General features: G+C 26.4%; 3 pseudogenes; all 3 read left to right on the top strand.

The window, feature by feature from the left end:
• Window positions 1-11,597: 11,597 nt before the first annotated feature.
• On the top strand, window positions 11,598-12,555 carry LOC147065055 (uncharacterized; annotated as a pseudogene).
• Window positions 12,556-12,566: 11 nt separating this feature from the next.
• LOC147065054 (uncharacterized) lies at window positions 12,567-13,798 on the top strand (annotated as a pseudogene).
• A 229-nt stretch (window positions 13,799-14,027) lies between these two features.
• Window positions 14,028-16,058, top strand: LOC147065053 (DNA-directed RNA polymerase III subunit RPC2 pseudogene; annotated as a pseudogene).
• The last annotated feature ends 9,258 nt before the right edge of the window (window positions 16,059-25,316 follow it).

Raw genomic sequence — 25,316 nt, 5'->3', positions numbered from 1 at the left:
AATTTTTAGACCGGGAAATTATATTGGAAAATGTTATACGCATATAAATAGCTGTTGAGAACATTTTGATGGCACAAGCATATAATTTTTTACCGTCTGTAAAGAAAACATACACTGATTTATACAAAATAATCCGATTTTTCACGGTATCTGGGGTTTAAATTATTTTCGGTCTATTTATCAAAAAAAAATAAAGTTTTTATTCTAAAAAGATGTAACTGTTCTATCAACTAATATCTCATTAATTAATACATTGAACAGTCAAGTATTAAATCACAAACGATTTATATCTATTATAAACATAGTTTATATTAGCTACGTATTTCTCTTTTTTTTCTTTAATAAACTTATGAAATCTAAGGACTATGTAATAAATAAAAAGGTATTTTCCTAAGTTAAGCCAGCATATTTCTAAAATGTGCTGCTTAACTTTGAAACTTTTTTTTTTGGTGTTTCAATGTCATTTTTATGTTCAATCTTTTTTACAATTTGCTACGATTAAGTATTTTTAATAAAAGCGTTACAATGTGCATATTATATTCGATAAACAATCAATAATTATTTAAAAAAATTATTATTTGTACTAAAATTACAAAAAAATCATTTCAATTTAAATTCATTACCGATTTTTCTCTAATTTTTTACAAAATGGGGTATTTAATTCCTTTTATTATTGTTAATTTAAAGCAATAAAAACACTTTGCTAAAAAAAACCCACCCATCGACTCGAAAATTCGGTTGCCTAAAATCACAGCTTAGCTAATAAAAATTATTTTCTTTTATATTTCTAAGAATATATATCATGGTAAAGGTCGCATAATAGTGTTTTATTGGGTCTAAACAATCATATGTAACCATTTAAAATCTGCACAAAAATATATAAATCTATTAATGTTATAGAATACATGTAAATTTCTATTTTCTACAGTATTAAATTTTAAATGTGATTGGTTTACGAATAAATCAAAATTCAGCAAAACATTTCCCGCCCGTATGAAATTTAGACGAGTAAGTACATACCTTCGATTATATTTTAAAAATTTACAATTTTTAGTGCAATTTTCACCATAATTTTCTAAAAAAAATTTACTTGTGTGATGTTAGATTAAAGTAATAAAATATATTGCCAAAAAAATATATTTTTATATTTATAAGACAATTGATCACACATTGAATCTTAATAAACTTAAGAAAAACTTTACTATCGATAATATGAAGGTAAAAAATGCGGAAGAAGTTGTTTTTAGATGTGATATTTCTCGATAGAGATTTTATTATGAAAAAGTTATTCAATTCGTTTTTTTTATACATAGTAATGGTGATGTCATTTTAAAAAAATTTATAATTTATTTTAAAGCTATATTTTTAAATTTCAAAGAATTATATATATTTCAAACACGTTTAATAATATATTAAAAATCCGTTAAATTCCGACCAAAGTATATATTGGTTACTTCTATAGATGTCGCGGTTTTTATTATTTACAATAAAACAGCCCAATGTTTATATATAGGTTTATTTTGAAATCAGTAATTTGTGAATTTTTGATCTTGGAATTAAGTTTATTTAATTGTAACATAGATAAACTTCTTCAAAATAAGATAAATATGAGCAAATAAATATAAAATTTAGTAAATTCGTCTCGAATTGCATCAAAAACCTAATATAAAAATTGCATTATAACATACCTTTTTACAAACTTTGGTTTTAAACAGCATTCTGGGATTAAGAAAATTTGTTTAGTGAATTTTGATCTAGCGTAAATATATATTGAACATATCATGTGACTACATAGATGGGTATAAACCGTTAATTGTGGTCTTAATAAATCTATGAAAGGAAAAAGTACATTATAAACACAAAAAAATGGTAAAGTTATTTAGTCCCTTTCTGTAAACCATGTGCTTTGGATAGTTTGAAAGGGACAAAATTTTTCATAAAAAAGCAGGTGATACAATATATAATTTTAATAATTTATAATTGGTAATTTTAGTCTCTACTATCAAAATTAAATGTGATGGCTATGTTTTATTGCATTTTTACGATATGGAATATATATGATTAAAAAATTATATCAAATGCTGTAAAATTGCAGGTTTAGTAGCACAATATCACAGCAAGTACCAGAAAAAACTCGAAGTATCAAATCAAGGAATATATTCAAACTATAAGATTAAAGGAAAGCCCTTAAAATAATAGACCTTTTAAAGAGATATAGTATCGAAGAGGATACATTCAAGTGTATAATATAATGTTTTCACGCGAAAGCAATCACACTATACTTGAAAAGAAAATCTAAAATTACAATATATAAATTGACCCATAACATAGTTGATATTATCATGCAAAATATTTAACTTGCAACACAAAAGGCAAATTCAATGATAATTTTTAAATTGCAATAACCGAATAAAAAGTACATATTTTTTTTGAATATATACATTAAAAAAATGTAATTTATTATAAATTTATTTTAGTTCCAAGAGATGGTTAGTTAAATAAAAAAAGTATGGAATTTCATTATTATTATTATTTTAAGGCCGGTAAGTACTAGTATTAGAAGTTTAATGGTAGTTTCGCATTTTATGCAGGAGAAATCCATAAATTTTGTCTCAATTGGTGATAAATATTAATTATTAGCACTAATTCTTAAAAAAACACCAAATCAATGTTTTTTTTTCTTTGTTCGTCAATAGTATGGTACTATATTTCATTTTAAAATTCGATCGAGATCATATGTCATGTGCATGATATCCCTAAATATGTAATTTAGTTGTATTTTTATAATTTTTAAAAAAAAAATGATGAACCAAAAATATATATTATTTACAAATAAATATTTATTGTCGATATAATGCTCTTAAATTACTTTATTTTCCATTATAAAGAGCTTTATAAATATCTAATTGTATAAAATCCATAAAAAAACAATTAAATCTAGTTTTTAATATTTTTAATCGCAATTTATACATATTTTCTCTGCTACTTATTTCTGGTATAATTTAAATCCTATGTTTTAGACATAAAATGAAATTGTTAACAAATTTATATTCTGTTAAATTTTTCTTACTTTTCTGTTAATTTAAAAGAAAACCTTCTGAAATTCATAGGAATTTATGACATAAAATGATATAGTTTGTTATTGAAAGATTAATTTATATGTATTAATATTAGTTAGTCTGAATATATAAATTTTATAATTAAATATTTTATGGCCTAATACCGATCTATTAATCCTTTAAAGTGTATTTTTTCTTTCAAATATTATTTATTTAAAAAAATTAATCATATTGACATAATTTTGTTTAACAAATATCAAAAAAGTGAATTGAATAATCAGCGCCAAGATCATATACACAAAAATTAATATATATGATAATATACTTTTAGTCACATTAAGTAGTATAAACATCAAAAAAAATACATCAATAAAAAAAACCATTAAGTTGAATATTATCGCAATTACTCGAAATTGACCATCTTCTAGGGTTCCTGGATTTAAGTACCATCCCCATAGCAATCTGGAAAATAACATCGAAAGTGAAAAAATCATGTAAATTACAATGATGAGTGTATGAGGACCATTATTTTCCTTCTTTTCTACGCCGCCTGATCTATAATTAAAATCTTCCATGTAATGCTTTTTTCATTCTATTCGCTGAATATATATATGCTTGTTTAAAGAATGAAATATACATACAGATCTTCCTGATTTGGAATTTGATATAAAATGAAATTTTTTAAGAAATTTTCAAATTAATAGTGAATTATCGATAAAACATTTGAATGGGTCGAAAGCATTTTCTATTCGATATTTAAAATTTTTCTATGTTTTAAATCAGTGTTTCTATTATTTATTTCAATCAAAAATTTGTGCATATGCTCAAATCTGCTCTTTCCAATAAAAAATTACAATTATATAAATTTTCACAATAAATGTTAAAAAATATAATTAAAGCATCACTCTGGTTTATTTTTGGCATTGTGAAATATCTATTTGCAAGTAAAATAACATTTTATATTGACCTGGATTTTTATTGATTTAAGATGTGTTTGAGCAATAGATCAAAATTCTTGAAGTAATGAAGTTTGTTTAGGTTCAATAACAAGCTACCCGCTCGATCGTGTATTTGAATTATTTAAACACAAACAAACTTAATTGGCTCCAATATTATTCGAAATATTTTCGTTTGACAGCATTTATTATTTAAAAATCATCAAAATATTATCGAAAAAATCAGAAAGTAAGAGATTATAGCATTTTAATCAATTTATAAATTTATTATTAGTTGATATTTTTACGGCAATGATTAAAAAAGTGTAAAGATAATTACAATCTTAATGATGAAAAACTTATGTTTGTATTGTGGAAATTTCTTTAAATCAATAATAAATTTGTTTAAAGCTTTAATAAAAACATAAAAGAAAATCCAAATAATAATAATTAATATTTATGTATTCTCCATTATAACATGGGACGGTGTGGTTACACGATATCATAGAAGGTACCTGAAGGAACTAGATGTCCCGAACCAGGTTGAGGCATATATTCAAACATTGGGATTGAGAAAAACCCTTGAATTAATAGGTCTCGAAAGAAGGAGGGGTATTGAAGATGACTGTGGAGAGGAGAAGATAGCCGAAAGTATAAATACACTGTGTGTACAGAGTATCAAGCAAGCTGTGCCTGAGAACAAAAACTAAAATTAAGACTATAAATATAGCCCATAAATTAAAATTACTTAAATGTATTCTCCATAATCTCAAAATATTTCTTTCATTTCCCCCTGGATCATATTTAGAAAACTGAATAAATGTGAAATTTTTTTGAATATGCAAAAAAGCACAAAAATTACAGAGATTTGAATAATAGCTTGTAAATAAAAGTGATAAAACTTGCGGTCAAAATTTGAAAAATAAGCTAGAATAAAATCAATAAATATTTTACCTTATGTGATTTACCAATATATTCAGGTAAAGGTTTTATCACATTTTTTTAGTATCGATATCAGAAATGATGTTTTATAATTGCTCAATCGCAGGAGTATTTTATAATTTAGATATATAGTCGTAATTTGAAATCACATTAGACCAATTAATTATTTATTGTGATAAAATGATTATAATTAATTAAGTATGATTTATCAATAATGCCCTACAAAATACAATAAGTTTGAATAGATTTCTTTCATGCAAAATCTGCTTCTATAGAATATTTTAATATCAGAATAAATTTGTGCGAATCTGCTATAATTTTTCGAAAAATGCATCTTACCCCATCAATTTCGTATATTTCTTTGTGGTAAATATAGGACCAACTTTATTTTATTAATTTAAATAATTTTAAAAAAAAAGATTTAAATATTAATCTATTGTAAAATCCAGAAAATATTAATACACTGATGTTTTCTATATTTAGACTGTTATTTCTAATTCATGTGTTCTGGTAATTTAAGTATTTAAGATTCACTCACTTTAACAGCATCAAGATATTATACTACTTTTTATACATTCAAAAAAAAATTCGGGTGGATATGTTTCTTATGAAAATCAGTTTATTTGCAAATAATAGATTTGAATTTGTGCGTTCTTTTGTAAAGTAAAATAGAGGAAATTCGATGTCTAGATAATTTTCGAAATGTGAATCAATAAAATATGATTGCATTGAAAATGAAAACTCTAAGTTTACAAATAAATTACAAGAATATATTAGGCTTCGTTAATTATGATGATGAAGCCAATATAATATAAGCCGTATATTATAAATGAAGGAATCTAACTGATACACTAGCAATATATACACACGCAAAAATATGCAAAATGCCAGAATAACTAGGTATTGCAAATAAATACGCTACGAGGGGATTGTAAAGATGATGTGGCCGGAAGAAATAAAACCCTTTTTAGTATACAATTGAAATTATGCCTAGGCAAATTAATATTGCAAAAAATCAAATAGATCCATAAATAAATATAATTATTCGTCATAAATAAAATTTGATTACCTAATTTCGCCATATTTTCTAAATTTAAAACTACTGTTTGGTAAAAATTCATAATATAATTTAATGATAATTCTGCGTAAGTTTCGGCTTATTTTTGCTTTTTGTTATTTATTAAACGAATTTTCCTAACTATTAGAAAGTGAAAACCCTTTTAAATCTTTTTTATCATACTAATACATAGGTAAATTGTTTTTCTGAAATTTCAATTGCGATCGATGTAATTCAGTTAGTAATGATGTTCTTGGTTAAAATATGTGGCATGCAAGAACCAAATAAGCAAATTATTCAAAAATACCACTCTGTATATTTATCTTGAGAATAATTTTCCTTCAAGACGCATCATCTATTATTAAACGATGGACATAAGCTGCTTTAAAAGGAATTAATATTTTAGAAGAATATAAAAGAAGAAACAATTGTTTTCTTTACACCTTTACGAAAGGTATAATAAATCTAAATCAGCGGAAAAATATCACCTTTTAAGTGAGTTTGAAAAACAAATTAACAATGAAAGTGTTAAATATTCAGAAAAAACTAAAATTCAATTTACTATGCCTCTTATAAATGCTTTCGAGAATAATTACTTTCATTTATATTGAGAATAAAAAATATCTATCAAAGGTTTATAACTATTAAACTTATAAAGATTAACCAATAAATATTTTATCCCACACTTTAACTGCTATTTGGATGTTCTCAAATTAGATCTGGAAGGTTTATCTTAAATATATAACAATAAATGTCAGTTTAGTATAAATTCAGATCCACCGCAACCATCCCAGAGCAAGATCGATTCTAGAGTAAACGCTTACCAAATAATATTCAATTATTGTTCATGTATAAAGGAATATAACATATACAAGAAGCGACCTTTTAGTAAGAAGATTAAAAATCTTCGAATTTTTCACCTAGAAACGAATATCTGGAAAATAATTACAATTTTACAGAATTTAATGTCAAATATATAAATAAAATATAATAATGCATATAAAAAAATAGTTTTGCTCAATTTTTTTTCTCAATTGTTGTTTATTGGTAGCATATTGTGATCAAAATGACTGAAATTCAATTACCTGGTGCTTATTAAGGCAAAATGCAATTTCTATTCAAGAAGATATATTTTAACTACAAAAATTCAAATTAAACTAATGAATAACGCACTTTAAAAATATTATACTACTTGGCTAGCAGATACAAACATTATGTTGCATAAATACAAATGAAGGTATAATATTGTTAAGACATGTAAAGAATCTTACAATCTAGGAAATATAAATAAAAGTAAAAAATTTTGATAAATATTCTAGAAAGTAGCTTGTAGAGATTAAGTTAAATTCCAATTTTATAAATGAATGTTTATTTTACCCACAGTTATATAACACGACAAAAAAATAGCATCCGATGACTTATAAGGAGCAAGAAACCCAAGTATGAAAAAGTGAAGAATTTTTACTAATTAAGCAGCAAAATGTGTGTTTACATGAAAATTATCTCTGTTAATTTGAAAGTTGCGAATAAAAAAGTAATCTTGTGGTGCTTTTGCAACAAAATATGAAAAGCCATACATGGAGGTGTTCAGATATAATATAAGCTGAACCATATGAAAAAACTAGGAATATATAAGTAACTTGTGTGTATAAGTTTCGAGACCAAAGACGCATTGAGGAAGTGTGTGAAAAGAATGTGATTATAATAAAGTTAACTATAGCCTATTCCATAATCAAACAAACGATTTTCTTTGTGCATGAGAATAAAAATATTTTAAGTCTATACCTTTCAAAACATATATCAGCATCTTCATGAAATGAAAGCATTCAATATACAATTTTACTTTTAAAATAAATAATATTGAACACTGATTTTTACAAAAAAAAATTTATGAAAATTATTTCAATGAACGAGTTCTATAAATTTTCGTTAAACTAAAGTTTTAAATTTATGAACCAGAAATATATTTATTTATTAGTTTTTTTATCAGCTCTGACAAAATTCTAAAATATTTCTTATATTAAAATGGTAGTTTATAAATTCACAAACATATATCTATACGTAATAAGGCACATTTGTTTTTTTGTAAAATATAACTGTTTATCAAGTATTCAATTGATCATTTTCTAGTTCTGATTCCAATGCAATAAAGTTATATTATATTTCATATTTTTTGCCATTATATTATTTATTTCGAATATTTTTGAGCTTCTTTTTACTTGAAAATAATACCAAACAGACTTCAAAAATAATTTAAGCAAAAAAATTTCAATAATTTATTATGATAAATAATGTACGAAATTCAGAGCTCAAATTCTTTGGAAGTTTTTATGATCGATTTCTAATTACGTTTGTTTTAGAGTAGAAAAACTACACATTTTGTGACTTTCGTGTTCATAAGAAAACGTGACATAAATCAAATTATCACACATGCAAATGATTTTCATCTTGTTATATAAATCTTAATATGTAAAAAAATAACTATACACTATCAATTGAAGTAAATAAAAAAAAATAAACGTTCATTCTTATGTATATACTCGTTTATTGTTTTTATTATGTTCTAGTATATTTTTACAAACCTCTAAAACCATAATATTCTCTTTTTACCATATTAAGAATATATGATTATCATTTTACATCACTAATGGTTATTAAAAAATTCAAGATAGATCATTCACGTGTTTTCTATCGATTTTTTTATATTGGCTATGCACACTTAGATTTAAAATGCCTAAATTTCTCTCACAATTATCACATGTTTTAATTTTTCATTTCAGCCTTTTGACACGTAATTTATTTATAAATTTATTTTTTTTGGCAAAAATTGCAATGCACCATGAATTTTACTTTCAAGAATCTTTTAAACTTATTTATCACAATTTGTACTAAAAGGTTCTAATTAGCATTTGAAAGGTATTTTTAATTCGGTTACTAATAGGACCATTCTGTTTGGTATACATTATTATTAGTTCTTTAACGCATTTTATACATGAAAATAGACACAGTAATTTATATTTGATCACTTCATGTAGCTATCGGCTTCTTCAAGATATTCCCCCTTTTCATCTCAAAAATGGATTCATTATTCGGAAATTTACTTAGTTGTAAATTTGTCATGAACAGAGCATTTTAAAACCCGATAGCACTATTTTATATGCCTCGGAAGTACTGGTTAACTATTATTTTATCCCTTGTTGTTATGGGGCATTCATTAAAGTTAGTTGATTAAGCAATGTCGTGAGGGGGCTAGATTTAAACCCACAGTCATCATAATTCAGGCTTTTAGATCAATAATGGCACCAGTAAATCGAAGCCTAGTTTTCATAGCGATACGTGTTTATGAATCATGATATAGAAGGAATTTGCAATTATTAATTTTAAGATATCCATGTTTTTCGCATCTATTTCGACATAACTTCTTATTTTTTCCAATTTAATGATCTTACTCATGTTCATAATCACGACTAAAAACCGAAATTCCAATAAAATTATTGATTTAAACAGTTTTAATCATAAAAATAAATGTTTGAACCATATTCTCAAAATTTTGGAATTGGAATTGTGATCTATAAGACAATTCTACACAATGGTCTATATAGTTATAAAAGCCTTCACAGATAAATATTTAAATATGCTTTAAATATACGTATTTTAAGATCCATATCAGTGGGCTTGTCTACATAAAAGGCGTGAAATTACAAGATAAAAAGGATCAAAGGGTAAATTATTTTGGGCACTTTATGGCTTTACAGCATCATAAGCTTTTTTAGACGCATGAGTTCATTTTTTAATATTGAAACAGTTGTAAAAAAAAATATAATTATATGTTGTATTAAAATTAATACATGATCGATTTAGAACATTCTTGTATGATAAGAAGAAAAAAATTATCTCGTTAATAGAAATAAGAATAAGGAGTGTATATTATCTGACAATCTTGAAAACGAGAAGCTAAGAAAATACGATCTTTTAGCAAGCATACTTATGCTATTTACAAATGTAGAACTCGAATATTGCCATGCGTCATAACTTGGTGTGTGTGGTTACAAAATACCATAAGTCATATATTAAGGAGTTAATTATAGTAACTGAAGCATTAGAATACGCATAAACACTAGAATTGAGGAATACGCTTAGACAAATAAATCTTGATTGAAGAAGATGATAAATTTAAATCAGTATCTGACAAATCTGTTCTATAGAGCGATCACAAGTTTTGTTTGAACAACTATAAATAGGTAAAAATCAAATGTACCCCTAAATAAAAATCAAATATGTAACACTAAATATTTGCACTTAAAAAAATCACTAAAAAGAACTTTATACTAGCCATAATTTCAAAAATAAAATACAAAATGCCAAGTTTGTTATTTTCAGTTAATTTATCATTTTTATAGATAAAAATTTGTAGTTATTATTATTTATTCAAACATAAGTTTTAAAAGCATAACCCATTTCACATCTTATTACTTGGGATGGGGTGTTTTAAAATTCCATAAAAAATATATTTAGGTTTTAAAAATCACGATGAAGTAGAAGCATACATGCAAGCTCAATAATTTACAAGAATTAATACTATTATTATTTTGCTTAATAAGAGCAATTGACGAATATAGGCTAGGGGTGGTGTCGAAAATTGCATTAAGCGGCTTTGCAATATTCTAATGAACAAACACATTTCAGTAGATGGAATTCCTAAAAGAATAAAATTAACCCTTTAAATAATAGATTAGTAATTATTAAATCTATAATATTATATTTACAATATTTCACAGCCTTCCATAAAAAATCAATGTTTATATCCGGCCAAAAAAAAACTCTTCGCGAATTCAAGGGTATGTAAAACCTAGATAAATAATATTAAGCACCTATATGAGTAAGGACGAACAAATTGATATTTGGAAATTTATTTTTTTATTTATGGGGTAGGTTTATTTTTATCAATTGAGACGTGCTCTGCTTATTGGGCACATTGCACAACTTCTAAATACACATTTTGAAAGTTCACCTGATTATCATTCATCAACTGCTCTTCTTCTTTCAAATGAGACGAGTTCAAATGTCTTGCGTTAAAGGAATTGAAATAAAAAAATTTAAAATCTCTTAATTAGAATTTAAGGGCTAAATTTTCTTTTAACTATTTATGTTTCCTCGCGCAAAACTTTAGATGTCTCTATATATTATAGATTTGCTGTATAGTATTTTTGAGTACATCATCCTTACAGTCTTCCTTAATACATCTTCTAAGCTCAAAACTTATACATTCAAGGACCTTTCTTAATACTATTTTTTGTGCACATTCGTCCCCTTCTGTTAGTATCCGCTAGTGCTTAATATACGACTTATGGATTTTTGTTAACACTATCCCTTGTTATAACATATGGTATTATTCTAGTTAATTAAAGACATAAATTTATATATTTTGCTAATAAATACAATTTTCGGTTGTATTTACAATTATTTGTTCATGTTTTTTGTCGGTGAAATCAAATGATTTTAAATTAAGATATCATTCATCATATTGTGAAATTTATAAATATTTCACATTGCAGAAATTGAATTAATTTAATATTTTGAATTTTAAATGAGGCCTAATTAAGAATGTACCAGTCACATACTAGTCTAATCCGAGCACATCTAACAAAATGTGGTTTAGTTCGTCAACATCTTCATTCCTTCAACTATTTTATTGAGACAGATCTACCGATGATAGTCGATGCGAATAGAATAGTAGACAGTGATGTAGATCCTCTTTTTTATTTAAAGTACAACCGAGTGTGGGTGGATTTTCCGACCATATCGGCGAACAGTGGTTTACTAGAAAAGGTGTATCCTGGTGATTGTCGTATTAGTGATGGTACTTATTCAGGAAGTGTTATGGTTGATATAGAGTATGTACGTGGAAGTGATATTATTCGAAATGTCGTTTGTATAGGGAGAATACCAATAATGTTGAGATCATCTCGATGTTACTTATCATCAACGGAATTTTCCGTAGTAGAAGGAGATAAATTTCCGTTAATTGATACTACGATGAATATTTATCATAAGCATGCGAGCTATAAAGAGTGTATGCATGATACGGGCGGATATTTTATTGTAAATGGAGTTGAAAGAGTTATTCTTATACAAGAACAGTTATCTAAAAATAGGATACTATTGCTGGAAGAGAAAGATGGTGTTGAGGCGAGTGTTACTTCGTCTACTCATGAACGAAAAAGCAAGACAGTTGTTTACATGAATGCAGGAACACGTGAATTGTTTGTAAAGACAAATTCTTTTCTTGAAGATGTTCCTTTGATAATTGTAGTTAAGGCACTTGGTATGGTAAGTGATCTTGAGATTATGGAATGTATTGCAGGTAGATCTTATAGCGAATCTTATAAAGAAAATGAGATTGGAGATTCTGGGGGTACTGATTTTAAATGCGGTGTGGCTGTATCATCGTTGATCGAACCAAGTTTGGAATCTAGTAATTCTAAAGGCATATCTTCTGTTCATTCAGCTCTTGTTTATATTGGGGAAAGAGTGAGGTGTAAGGTGGGTTCATGCAGGATAGATGAGGCTCGAATGATTGTTGCTGACATTCTTCTTCCAAACGTCAGTGTTGGAGGAATAGATCTTAGAATAAAGGCAATTTATGTATGTGTTATGGCCCGTCGTGTAATCCAAGCCATTCATTCAAAAGAATCACTATCTTATATGAATATTTCTAATGAGAAAAATATTGATGATGATCAAGATAACAAAAAATCATCGGATATAGATTTTCAAAATACATCAAATGATTTGTTTTACGATGACAAAGACTTTACGGGAAATAAAAGATTTGAACTTGCTGGAACGCTCCTTTCTCTCCTCTTTGAAGATGCTTTTAAGCGCTACAATACAGAGCTCAAAAAATCGATAGACAAAATATTTCTCAAAAAATATGTCAATAAAGCACCGGACATAGTTACATTTATGAACTTACAAGTCCATATTATTACAACTACATTTAACCGTGCCATTAGTACGGGTAACTGGTCAGTTAAAAGATTTAGAATGGAACGTGCCGGTGTTACACAGGTTTTAAGCAGACTAAGTTATGTATCTGCTCTCGGAATGATGTCAAGAATAAACTCACAGTTCGAAAAAACTAGAAAAGTAAGTGGTCCTAGGGCATTACACACAAGTCAATGGGGATATATATGTCCAAGTGATACACCCGAAGGAGAAAGTTGCGGGCTGGTTAAGAATTTAAGTCTTATGGCAGAGATAACAACGGGATGTGATGAAGAGAAAGTTCGAAATGTGGTATTTGCATTGGGGTGCATCGATATAAGGGTGTTTGGAAATAATTTGTATAAAAGGGACAGTGGTAATTGCTTGGAAAGAAAGGGAAAGGGGAATAGGTACATGGTATTTTTAAATGGGTCAATTACAGGTACTATTGATGATCCTGATAGGTTTGTTGAAAGTTTTAGAAAGGCTAGAAGAAAAGGTAGAATTGATAAGTGGGTTAGTATATTTAAAAATGAGAGTCTACAAACTGTCAATATATCGTCAGATGGTGGAAGAATAACTAGACCATTGATCATAATGAAAGTCAGAGAAAATTTGGCTTCATCGGCATCATCAAAAGAACTTATTGAAAATAACAAAACAAATAATAGATTTGTAATTAATAGTGTGGTTGAAGGTTCAGTAAATCCATTATTAGAAGAGTTGAGTATTCCCATTAACAATAATATAAAAGTTCGATTTGACTTGGAAAGTAATAGACACTATAATTATGTTGAAAGATCGGCGGAATCACCTGAAAATACAGAAAAAACACCCACTACTGTCTCAAATAGTAATGAAGAAAAGCAAAGGTCAGCAACAAATAAAAATAATGAAGCAAGTCTCAATGAATCCCTAAAAAACCATTCGGATACGCACAATATAAATTTTTTAAGAAATGATCAAGAAAAGCAAAATACATCACTGAAAAATAATGAAGAAACAGCCAAATATGACTATTTATACCCTGCGGTAACACCCGAAGACATGAATTACATCGATCTCAAATACAAAGATTTTGAGATCCTAGTGATGGAAGGAAAGATAGAATACCTTGATCCAAACGAATCCGGTGACTCTCTGATTTGTTTAGACTACGAAACTCTTAACAACAACAGGCCGAACAAATACGAAAAAAGAAATATAGTACGATACACACATCTAGAAATAGACCCATCATCGATTCTCGGGACTGTTTCTGGCCTAATACCATTTCCTGATCACAACCAATCTCCACGTAACACATACCAATGTGCCATGGGAAAGCAAGCAATGGGTTACTACACTACGTCAATTAAAAAAAGATTTGATACTCTTGGATATGTGCTTACTTATGCCCAAAAACCCATTGTAACCTCTCATACTCTTGATCTCATCGGATTTCAATATCTTCCTGCTGGAATTAATTCTATGGTTGCCGTAATGTCAATGACTGGATACGACATTGAAGATGCCCTTGTGTTGAATAAAAGTAGTGTGGAAAGAGGATTTGGAAGATGTGAGGTTGTAAAGGGGTATAGCGCTATTATTAAAACATATGCAGATGGATCTTGTGACAGAGTATATAAGCCCGACGTTGTTATCAGCTCTAATAAAGTGATAAATAGCAAGGATAAAGCGATCAATAGTCCGGTAGTTAATGAGTTAAATGATAATTCATCGATTAAATACAATACTGTCATATGTAATAGTACAAAAGAGGACGAAACAGATACTCAACCCAAATACAACACAGTTATAATAAATCATCAAAAAGACAATGTAGATGATAGAGATGATGGGTGTAAAGAAAATAATATATCGGAAAATGAAACTAAAGACACCGGTGATACTACCCTAAACCATAATATTAAAGACCATAATTCAAAAAATAATAATGATGCAGATGACAAAAACAAAGACAAAAATGATGTTCACAGCGAAAATAAGAATTATAATGATGCTAATAACGAAAAAAAAGATAGTAACATCGTTAATAACGAAAACAAAAATACAAACGAGTTCGACTTCAACTCATTCAAAAACCTCGCTTTAGACATCGACGGTCTTGCACCCCCAGGAACAATCCTCTATGACTCTCAAATATTTATAAACCACGAAACTCCAACACAAGACAGAACCTACAAATTTTCAGGCCACACATTTAAATCAAAAACAAACGAAAAAAATCTCAGAACTGTTATTGACAAAGTCGCAATAACCCGCTCATCTGAAAATATCTTAATAAAGACATCACTAAGAGAAGTTCGTCCACCAGAAATAGGGGATAAATTTAGTTCAAGACACGGTCAGAAAGGTGTTGTCGGCCTCATTGTAGATGAAGTTGATATGCCATTCTCAGACCACGGAATTTGCCCTGACATCATCATGAACCCACACGGATTCCCTTCAAGAATGACTGTTGGAAAGATTCTTGAACTACTATGTGGAAAGGCCGGCGTGTTAAAGGGAAAAAGAATGGATAGTACACCATTTGGAAGTGAAAAGGATAATTCACTTGTTCTCGATAACGAGCATATGGGAAATAAAAACAATTTTCTCGATGATATTACATCAACACTCACTCTAAACGGTTTTTCATATACGGGTAAAGACACCTTCTACTCTGGCACAACTGGAAAGCCACTTCAGGCATATATATTCAATGGTCCAATATACTATCAAAAACTTAAACACATGGTTGCTGATAAAATTCATGCTAGAAGCAGGGGTCCTCGAGCAATGTTGACTCGACAACCGACTGAAGGACGGAGCAGAGATGGTGGATTGAGGCTAGGTGAAATGGAAAGAGACTGCTTGATAGGATACGGTGCGTCTAGCCTTCTTGTAGAAAGATTGTTGATATCTTCAGATCTCTTTAATGCACTCGTATGCAAAAAATGTGGCGTGATTTTGTACGGAAAAGTTTGTGGGATGTGTGGTGGTGAAGTAGTTTCAATTAGGATTCCTTATGCTTGTAAGTTGCTTTTTCAGGAATTGATGAGTATGAATATAATGCCAAGATTAGGCGTTGAATAAAAACTTTAATTTTTCATAATAATATTTTCCAGATTTTATATTTTTTTACCTACCAATATCAGTTTTAAGCCACGTAAAATTATCAAGCTAAAAAAAAGAGCGTATATTTTACTTATAGCTTTAATTTACACCGTATATTTATTGCAGAATTTTATTATATATAAAATATACTATAATGTATGTGTTTCAAATCTTTAGTTATATAAAAATGTAAATATTTTATATGGCTATGTAAAAATTAAAGTAGATACGATGATTAAGACGGAATTAAACTTTCAGTAAAAAACTGGATTTATTTGTATATGACAAAAAGAGAAAAGTTATCACATTGATAGAAATCTGCGGAACGCGTATAAATAATATAAACATTGTAGAAAACGAGAAACTAAGATTTTATAGCATCCGATCGAATCGTCGATAATCTACAAGTAAGACAAAGATTATACCATATGTCATAACATAACATGAGATGAAGTGGTAAAACAACCATGTAATAAGTGCCAGAAAGAATCAATGTCACAAATCAAATCGAGACATATGTGTAAACTATAGGATTGAGAAAAGTTCATGAACTAATAGGTCTTGAGAAGAGGAGCGGTATCGAAGAAGATGTGAGATAAGAGGATATATTCAAGAGTATAGACATGTGAGACCACCGGGAAATCAAAAACCTTAAGCTTGAAAGAAATTATAAATTCCAATTTAACCCAAATATTATTCTTATATTTCATTTATCGATGCATAAAATTATTGCATATGTTATAACTTGGGACGGTGTGGTAACACGATATCATAAAAGGCATCTGAAATAACTCTAATTAACTAACCAGATTATGGAATATGTGCAAACCTTGGGATTAAGAAAACTCCTTGAATCAATAAGTCTTGAACGGAGGAGATGTATCGAAGAAGATGCAAGATAAGAGAATGAAGCCTTAAGTATATATGTGATGAGACCACCGGGAAAATAAAAACGCTAAGCTTGAAAAAAAATTAAATTACAAATTAACCCATAAATATTATTATTATATTTCATTTTTCCAAGACAATTAAACTCATCTCATTGTAGAAAAGAAGAACAGTTGATGAAGATAGATCAAGGAATGGTGTCAAAAGATGTATCAAGGTGTTGTGCAATGTTTTAAAAAGGCTGACCACGTCTAAATATATAAAATTGATAAAAAGCAACTTAAACCGTAATTATAAAAAAATAATTATATTTAATTTTTCGATGCATTATTTAATTCTCACCATAAAAGGTTTTAAATTTTTATATTATTTTGCCTAGCATAGAATATATCTGATGAACATTTTTCAATTCTTTGGTTGTAGGAAATCGATAATATTTTAATATATTGTTTTCAATTCAGATATAATGTATCTATGGTTATAATGGTACATAAATATTATATCTTCCAGTTGTGTAAGAATCTTTTAACATCTCTCGAATTTACTTTATAGTACTCGCTTTGGATTAAAATTTTAGTACAAAATTTAAGCAGTTCTGTTACATTTACGTTTTAAAATACCTAATACTTACGTTAAACTTCATTTTAAATCATCTCTCCATTATACTTATTACTTATTTTCTCACATACAATTGCATTTTTCCAAAAAAAATCTTAGCTTGATTAAAATATTTTTACTACGAAAAACGAAAAATAAATTTGGGTCAATCATATTGACGTCATATCTATTATTTTATTATCCAAAAAAGCATTTAATAAATCGTATTTTTGATTTTTCATATATTTTACACGAAAGACTTATTTTCTTAATCATTTTATTATTTAATCAGTATAATTTCAAAAGCACGTGAATACAATCATCAAAAATATATTTTATTCAAAAATAATATATTTACTTTACGATTGGGGAAAACCGCTATAAGTAAACTACTGTGTCTTAATATTTATTAAAAACTAACATAAGTTTATGTGAATTGAATAACTTAAGATAAATTTTATTCAAGTTTATTACCGATATTACCTTTGCTGCCTTATACATAGAAATATTAAAGTGTTTTATAATTTGAATATATTATTGCATTTCTTATTGAAATTTTAATATAAATATTTTTGTAACTTAGTTTATATATTTCGTAAAATTAGATATATTATCATGGATTTGAGTAATAAATAAAAAAAATGGCTTAAAATTCCTTTTACTGCTTTTAGACCTATAGACTTCTATTTTATTTTAAAAAAAACCATAAAAAAGACATAATATGTGCAGCTTTTCTTAACATAGTAGATGTAAGTGCACACGAACATATTCGGAGACTTTAGTTATTGATTTTGATATAATTATGAGTCAAAAAATGTCGATAATAGATTAAACTAAGCTCGCAATACTATTTATAATAAATTTTCGTTATTTTTTTGTTGTTTAATTTTACGAAAAAATTAGAGTATCAAACAAAAAAATTATATTTTGTTTGTTTTGATATTTTCTTATTTATAATCATAAGATCTATTGCATTTTAAAGGTATTTTTAATTTTAAAAATTAAATTGGGGGTATTTAATATACTTTTTACTGAAAATATGATTAACATCTAATCTACATCACTTGTGATTTTTTTACAAAAAGGGGCGTTCGATCATCCTTACGTTTTAAATATGTAGTTTTTCGATTATAATTAATAATTGAACTTATAAAAAGAATCGTTGTTTAAAATTACAATTTAAAATTTATGTATCTCGTTATTATCCCAAATTAGCACATATCTGCTTTCATTGTCTGCATAAAAGGATAATTAAATTCCATGAACCTTCATATAATTGAAATTTTAGCTTAGTTTAACGACATCAAAGAAAAAAAATATTGTGATATTATGGTTTAATTTCAAAGTTTTTTTATTTAAGGGTTAATTTTAGTATTTTAATTATATTTTCTCTTTAAGCATACCGTGATATAGTACTCCCAGAATTAAATTATCTATACTTTCGATTGCATGCTTTTCCTCAACTTTTTCTACTAAACACATTCGCTCTAAGACTTATTATAATATCGTTTTTTTAATCTTATATAAAAATAGATGTCACTGTTTAGTTTTTGTCTTAATAATTAAGGTGAATTTTATGTTTTGTTTACCATCAATCAAATGTTACGACACAAGGAGTAATGTTTGTCCTACACTTTTAGATGAATGAAATTTCGGATTTTAGTAAATCACTTTTATTTCACCATCATATATTATAATCATAAATAAAATAATTTATTACGTCTTTGGAAATTATAAAAAGTTTCAATAATAGTATATATAAAAAAATAGTAATTAGATCATATTATATACCGTGCGAGTGCAATAAAATTGCATTTATTTTCTGTATAGTTGTGGGTTACTTTTAAGAAACAAACTTGGAATATATCACATATAAATCATAATTAAATAAAAAATAAACGCCTTTTATACATTTATTTTGTAGAAAATAAATAATTTTGGATATTCAAATTATTTTTGTTGGTTTTTTGTCGATTCGAAAATACTTTAAGATTGAAATTACCATATAGCATAAGATTGGTCAAGGTATAGTAATCCACCTTGTTGTGTCGATTCAAAAATACTGCAAGATTGAAGACACCTTGTAGCATAAGATTGGTCGAGGTATAATAATCCATCTTGTTGTGTCGATTTAAAAATACTGCAAGATTGAAGATCACCTTGTAGCATAAGATTGGTCGAGGTATAGTAATCCATCTTGTTGTATCGATTCAAAAACACAGCAAGATTGAAATCACCTTGTAGCATAAGATTGATCAGGATACAGTAATCCTTCATGTTGGGTGATATGTTTGTATTTTACTATTTTATGTGTTTAAAATAAATCTGTTTGGTTATAATGTATATTTAGCATAATTTTATTCAAAATACACAATAAAATCTATAATCTTATGGAAATAACAAGTTTTGATCCAAGTAACCCGAACAAAAACAATAAATATATTGATCAATAATATGTAGGTAATGATTATGGGTTACTTTGGGGCCAAATTTATTTATACTGTTTGAATATGAGCCTTTGGTTTTTTTTTCTTATACATATAGTTTGAATAAGTATTGTGAAAGTACTTAAATATTATTTATGAGAACTTTATTAAAACAATGATTCTTTTTTATCAGAATAACAAATCTAAATGAATATAAATTTTAAAAATGTGTATATAAAAAGATATTTTTCATATGTGAATTAAATTGATCATTTTTAAATTACCCTGATTTATTCATTTACATTTGAATATTGAATGGCTATGATGTTTAACGCAAATATTTATTCGGAATCTTTCTTAAAAGGTTGCAATTTCTTTTTTTCTGCTCATATGCGGTAATTTTACTAATATAAAACTTGAATTTAATGCCACCTAGCTGCAGATGATATAGTAAATACTGTGATATCGATCCATAGTCATAGACAAGCCAATAAAAACGTATTTATTTTATTCTCTTACCAAAAAAAAAATAAAAAAAATTATAAAACGTGAGTCCGACAGTTAAAGAAATAGTTGTTATGGTGGTGATGTCTATCGAGGTAGTGATTCGGTGAATTTAAGAAACCACATTCTACTATGTTTTTATCCAGTATAATAAATTTACCGAGCGACTTGTATGAAATAAACTTTTTTTATTTTGTTACTAGTTCATAATTGTGTTTTGGTTTTGTTTTATATCAATTCATTTTGATTTCTTAGATTTCCTATCCAATTTAAAATTACATTATTTATAAACTACTCAATTACTTTTCCACCTTGTATTGGGGTTCTGATAAACCGATTTAACAGATCTTTATCTCTATTTTTATTTAAATGAATATGGATATGGATATGCATGGATTTATCTTTGGTGAGTGAGTTATACACATAAATTAGGTTTTTAATCAATAATAAAATTTATGGCTGATAAAAATACCCGTAATTCACCTCTTAAAATTTATTTATAAGCTATAATTTAAAAAAATATAATCTTAGGATAGTATTGTAGCTTTATACATTCTAATTAATAGATTAAAGTTAAATATCACGTCGTTTTTCCTCTAAAAGTAGCTTTTTCTGGCATCATTCAGTATTATATCGATGCATTATAAAACTTTGTATTTTTGTGAAGCTAACTAATATATTTTATTGTCTTATATGGCAAATTTACTTTTAAGCATTCAGCTCGTAACGTAATCTTTGAATTTTACTCTTTATAAAGTATACCGGTTTTTTCTGTTGTATTTTATGAGGGGTTGGATTTTTTTATGCATTATTCTCTGGTAATATTTTGAGATTTTGATGGTTTTTTTCTGGTGGTTAACCGTTGGGATGTTCTCAATCCTAATTTATAAATTCAATGATACACTAATTTGATATAGAAAATAAAGGACTAATAAATATGTAATAGATATGAACTTTGTATTATTTTGTTATAAAAGACTCTTTGTATTGTATGACGTTAGGAATATATACATAAAATATGTCATATACCGCAATCATTTAGGTTATGTTTTTTTTATCACTGCATATTTATACATATCTTAAATTTTATATCTTACACATTTAATAAACCTTGAGCTCAAGTGAAATGAATTCTAAGATTTCAAAAAAAATTTATCTGTAATTATATCTTTTGTGAAGAAGTTATGAATAAGCATATTTTAATTTTATATGCTAAAAAATTGCTGAAAAATTTAATCTATTATGCTGTGATGCGAATAAAGTATTCTTTTAATAGTTAAAATTGGTTTAGACTAAAATCTTTAATTTATAGATTTATTTAATTTTGTACGCTTTAATTACAATAATAGACTTTTTTAAAAATAGATACATAAAATTTGTGTTTTTTTGTACAATCAAACGATTAAATATATTATTTTATTAAATTTCAAAAGCTATATTACTTCTAGATCTATTTCCATCATTTGGATTCAGCCGATCAAGCAGTTTGTAATTATCACCAGTATCTGTAAAATTCCGAGATTCCAGTGCATAAGCTTCTAGATCATATACTCTTCTCGTTCTTCTAAGCGAATAAGGTTCAAGTAATCCACTGCCAATGTCTATATTTGATTGATAGCTTAAACATATAAAGAATAAAAACATTTTATATGCATATCTTTTTCTTGACTTTATATATTCAGATTTAATTTATCCAAATATATTGCTAATTTATAGTTTTTTTCTAAAATTAGTCTGGTGGCGTTTTATTGTTCGAAATATTTAAAATATGATTTATATTGAATTATCTTAATTATTATGATATATTAAAATTAAAATAGTATTTACATTCAAATTATCCTTTAAATAAAATATTTTGTCTTAAGGGGTAGTTATATGCATAAATCCCCCACAACGAATATAAATTAATTTGCACCTGAATAAAATGGCGTTATTTTTTTAGTTAAATTAGTATTTATAAATTTTTGTGTGGTTAAAAATGTTACTAAAACTTTATATTCAAGCTAAAGATTGAAATTTTACATCGAATTAAAAAACTAATTTAGTAGGCACAATAATAATCAAGATTATTATAGTGTGACGCTTTCATATATTACTTTTTTAAGCCGCTAACCTGCGATATATTGTCACAATCTTACGTATATATTACCTCATTATTATTTAAAGTGTACAATAAGTCTAAATAAAGCATATTCCTGCATTTAATGTTTAGATAAAAATCAAATATTTTGAAGTTCTTGGCACTTACGCAATAGAATTTTGTCTTTTAAAACAAGAATAACTAACTCGTTTAAAAATGAAATATCATGTCTATCAATGGAGATTTACAATAAATTTTTACCCTTATAATTCCTATATAAAGGTGTTTTTTTTACCAAAACAAATTTTTTGATCATTAATTTCGCACACATGTGATACTGCCTCCTTATTATTGACGTGATTCAAGATAATTTTATAGGATCCATTAATTAAATGCGAGCAATGTTGATATGACAATTTTTGTACTTTTATCTAACTTTATTTAATTTATAGTGTAAAAAAGATGTGAGTTTCCAAATGTGCAAAAATAGCCTATAAATATAATGATGTGTCTTTTATTCAAATGTGATCATATATTTCAATGAAATTTCGTAGATGATTTATGAGTTCCCATGCACAAATTTTAGATCGAAATAAATTCCTTTCATTCTAAATAAAAAAACATGCTATCTGAATCTTATTGTTTTTAGCGAATCGCAAGTATGAATAAAATAATGTCTAGATTTGGGTTAATTTGAAATATTTAAATATTTTTTTAAATTTATCAAAAGTAAGAAGATTTAAATAACATTCATAATTATACTTGACCTTAAATGTTAGAATTCACCACAATTATTTGTTCTATGAACTCACCAAGCAATACTATATAATTTGCATGAATATTTTCCAGAAACGGGCTTTTTATAATTTCCATCACATTAGAAACACGAATGAATGTAATATATCAAAACTCTCAATTATGTTTCAACAAAAAAAGATATTGGATATTCAAAAATAATGATTGCTGCCTCACAAACAAAATAATTTAAACCAAGTTAAAACTGTTTAATTAAACATTTTGGATTTTTATTTAATTATGGGTTTATTTGATTTTATATGTGACTCAATAATAACTTCAGAATACTCTTTAGAAGATATTTGGTTGATACTTCTTTCTACCTCGTCATCTTTCAATCTTCTTAAATAAACGTTCTTATTATAGCATTTAAAATTATTTATCAATGTTTAGAATAATAGCAGTATTTATACAGACGAATTAAAAAATATTGGCGTTATAGTTTTCCTAAGACTTCCATATTAAAAATGAAATTTGGGGATTATATTTGATATTGTTTTATTCTAGCTGGTAGGCATAAAATAATCTTTGCATATTATAAATGATAATAATTGAACTTGTAAGTAAGTAAGTAAATAAATTTAATAAATTCTAAATGAGAAATCAATATTTAAAAAATCAAATCATACAAAAAAATATCAAAAGATATGTAATTATTTTTAAGAATAATATACACAGTTTTCCAATGAAATAAATAAAATTTACGGTTTAGAAAAAACCACCATTTGTTTTTTTAATTCAAAACGAAGATGTATAAAATGTGCTTCATAAAATATGAAACATATGTTGGTATCTTAATAAAATTACTTAAATATACGTATTTGTAAGTTTTTAATCCTCTTTAGCATTTATTTTGCTTTAAATTTTAGCCCATGGTTTTTTTAGAAGTATGATGCTATAAAAGCAACGATTTTTATATTAAAATGATCGCTGAAATCTATTAAAAACCGACTTTTTTTCTGCCATTAATGCTATATGATCGTATAACTTATTTTTTTCTGTGAGAATGTACAGATTAAACCCGATCTTCTGAAAATATTTTTTTCTAGTATGTAGGTGTCTAAATTAAGCAAAAAGTCAATTATTTTATATTCTAACTAAAATATCCAAATCATAAAAAAAATAGACGGAACCGGTCCGCTAAAAACTACAGTAGCACAAAAAAAATTCTTATGAAATCTTTGAAAATAATATAGCCGTTTTATAAGGGTTTTATATGTCAACATGTAAATTGAAAAAATAAAGATTATTTAAATTTCTTGTGATAAATTTTATTGCAATATTTCGATTTAATAATATTTTTTCTTGTATTTTCATTGGTTTTTTTATTAAATAAATCATCCACTTAAGAATAATTCAAAAAATTCATCATATATCGTTTTATCGCTTGTATGAAATAAAAGTACAAAATTGTGTATTTGAGATTTGCTCTCTAGTTTTTTTTATATGCAGACATTTCAATTTTTTCTGATACATATATTATCGCCTATTGTCTTTTTAAAGCTGCCACTAAATCATATTCTATATAATTTTTCTTTAATTTTATAATTAAACAGCGAATATTCAGTTTTTTAAATTGAGTTTGAAAACTATTTACGAATATTTTATAAAAGATTTTTATTTAATTAATTTTAAAGTTAGCACTATAGAAATATTTTCTGTTGGTCGGTGCATATAATATGTTCATAAATTATAAGGGCATGCATCTTGTTATTTTTAGACGTCTTTCATGGTCATTTAAACATCTAAAAGAAGTTCAATTCTTTAAACATACAAATTTACACCTTTTAACTAAAAAAAAATTATATTTATTTATGTGTATAATATTTATTACATAATTTTAGCTATGAAATTTAAATTTTAAAGTTTTCATGGATACACTAATACTCATCATGGATTCAATATAAGGGGTTCAAAATAAATAAAATAGAAATGCAGTGAATGTAG

This window comes from Rhyacophila brunnea, unplaced genomic scaffold (genome assembly GCF_057557595.1).
Source record: "Rhyacophila brunnea isolate RB1 unplaced genomic scaffold, BYU_Rbru_1.0 scaffold_60, whole genome shotgun sequence".
Classification (NCBI taxonomy): domain Eukaryota; kingdom Metazoa; phylum Arthropoda; class Insecta; order Trichoptera; family Rhyacophilidae; genus Rhyacophila; species Rhyacophila brunnea.
Note: the sequence above shows the minus strand (reverse complement) of the source record. Positions and strands in the feature narration are given on the sequence as shown.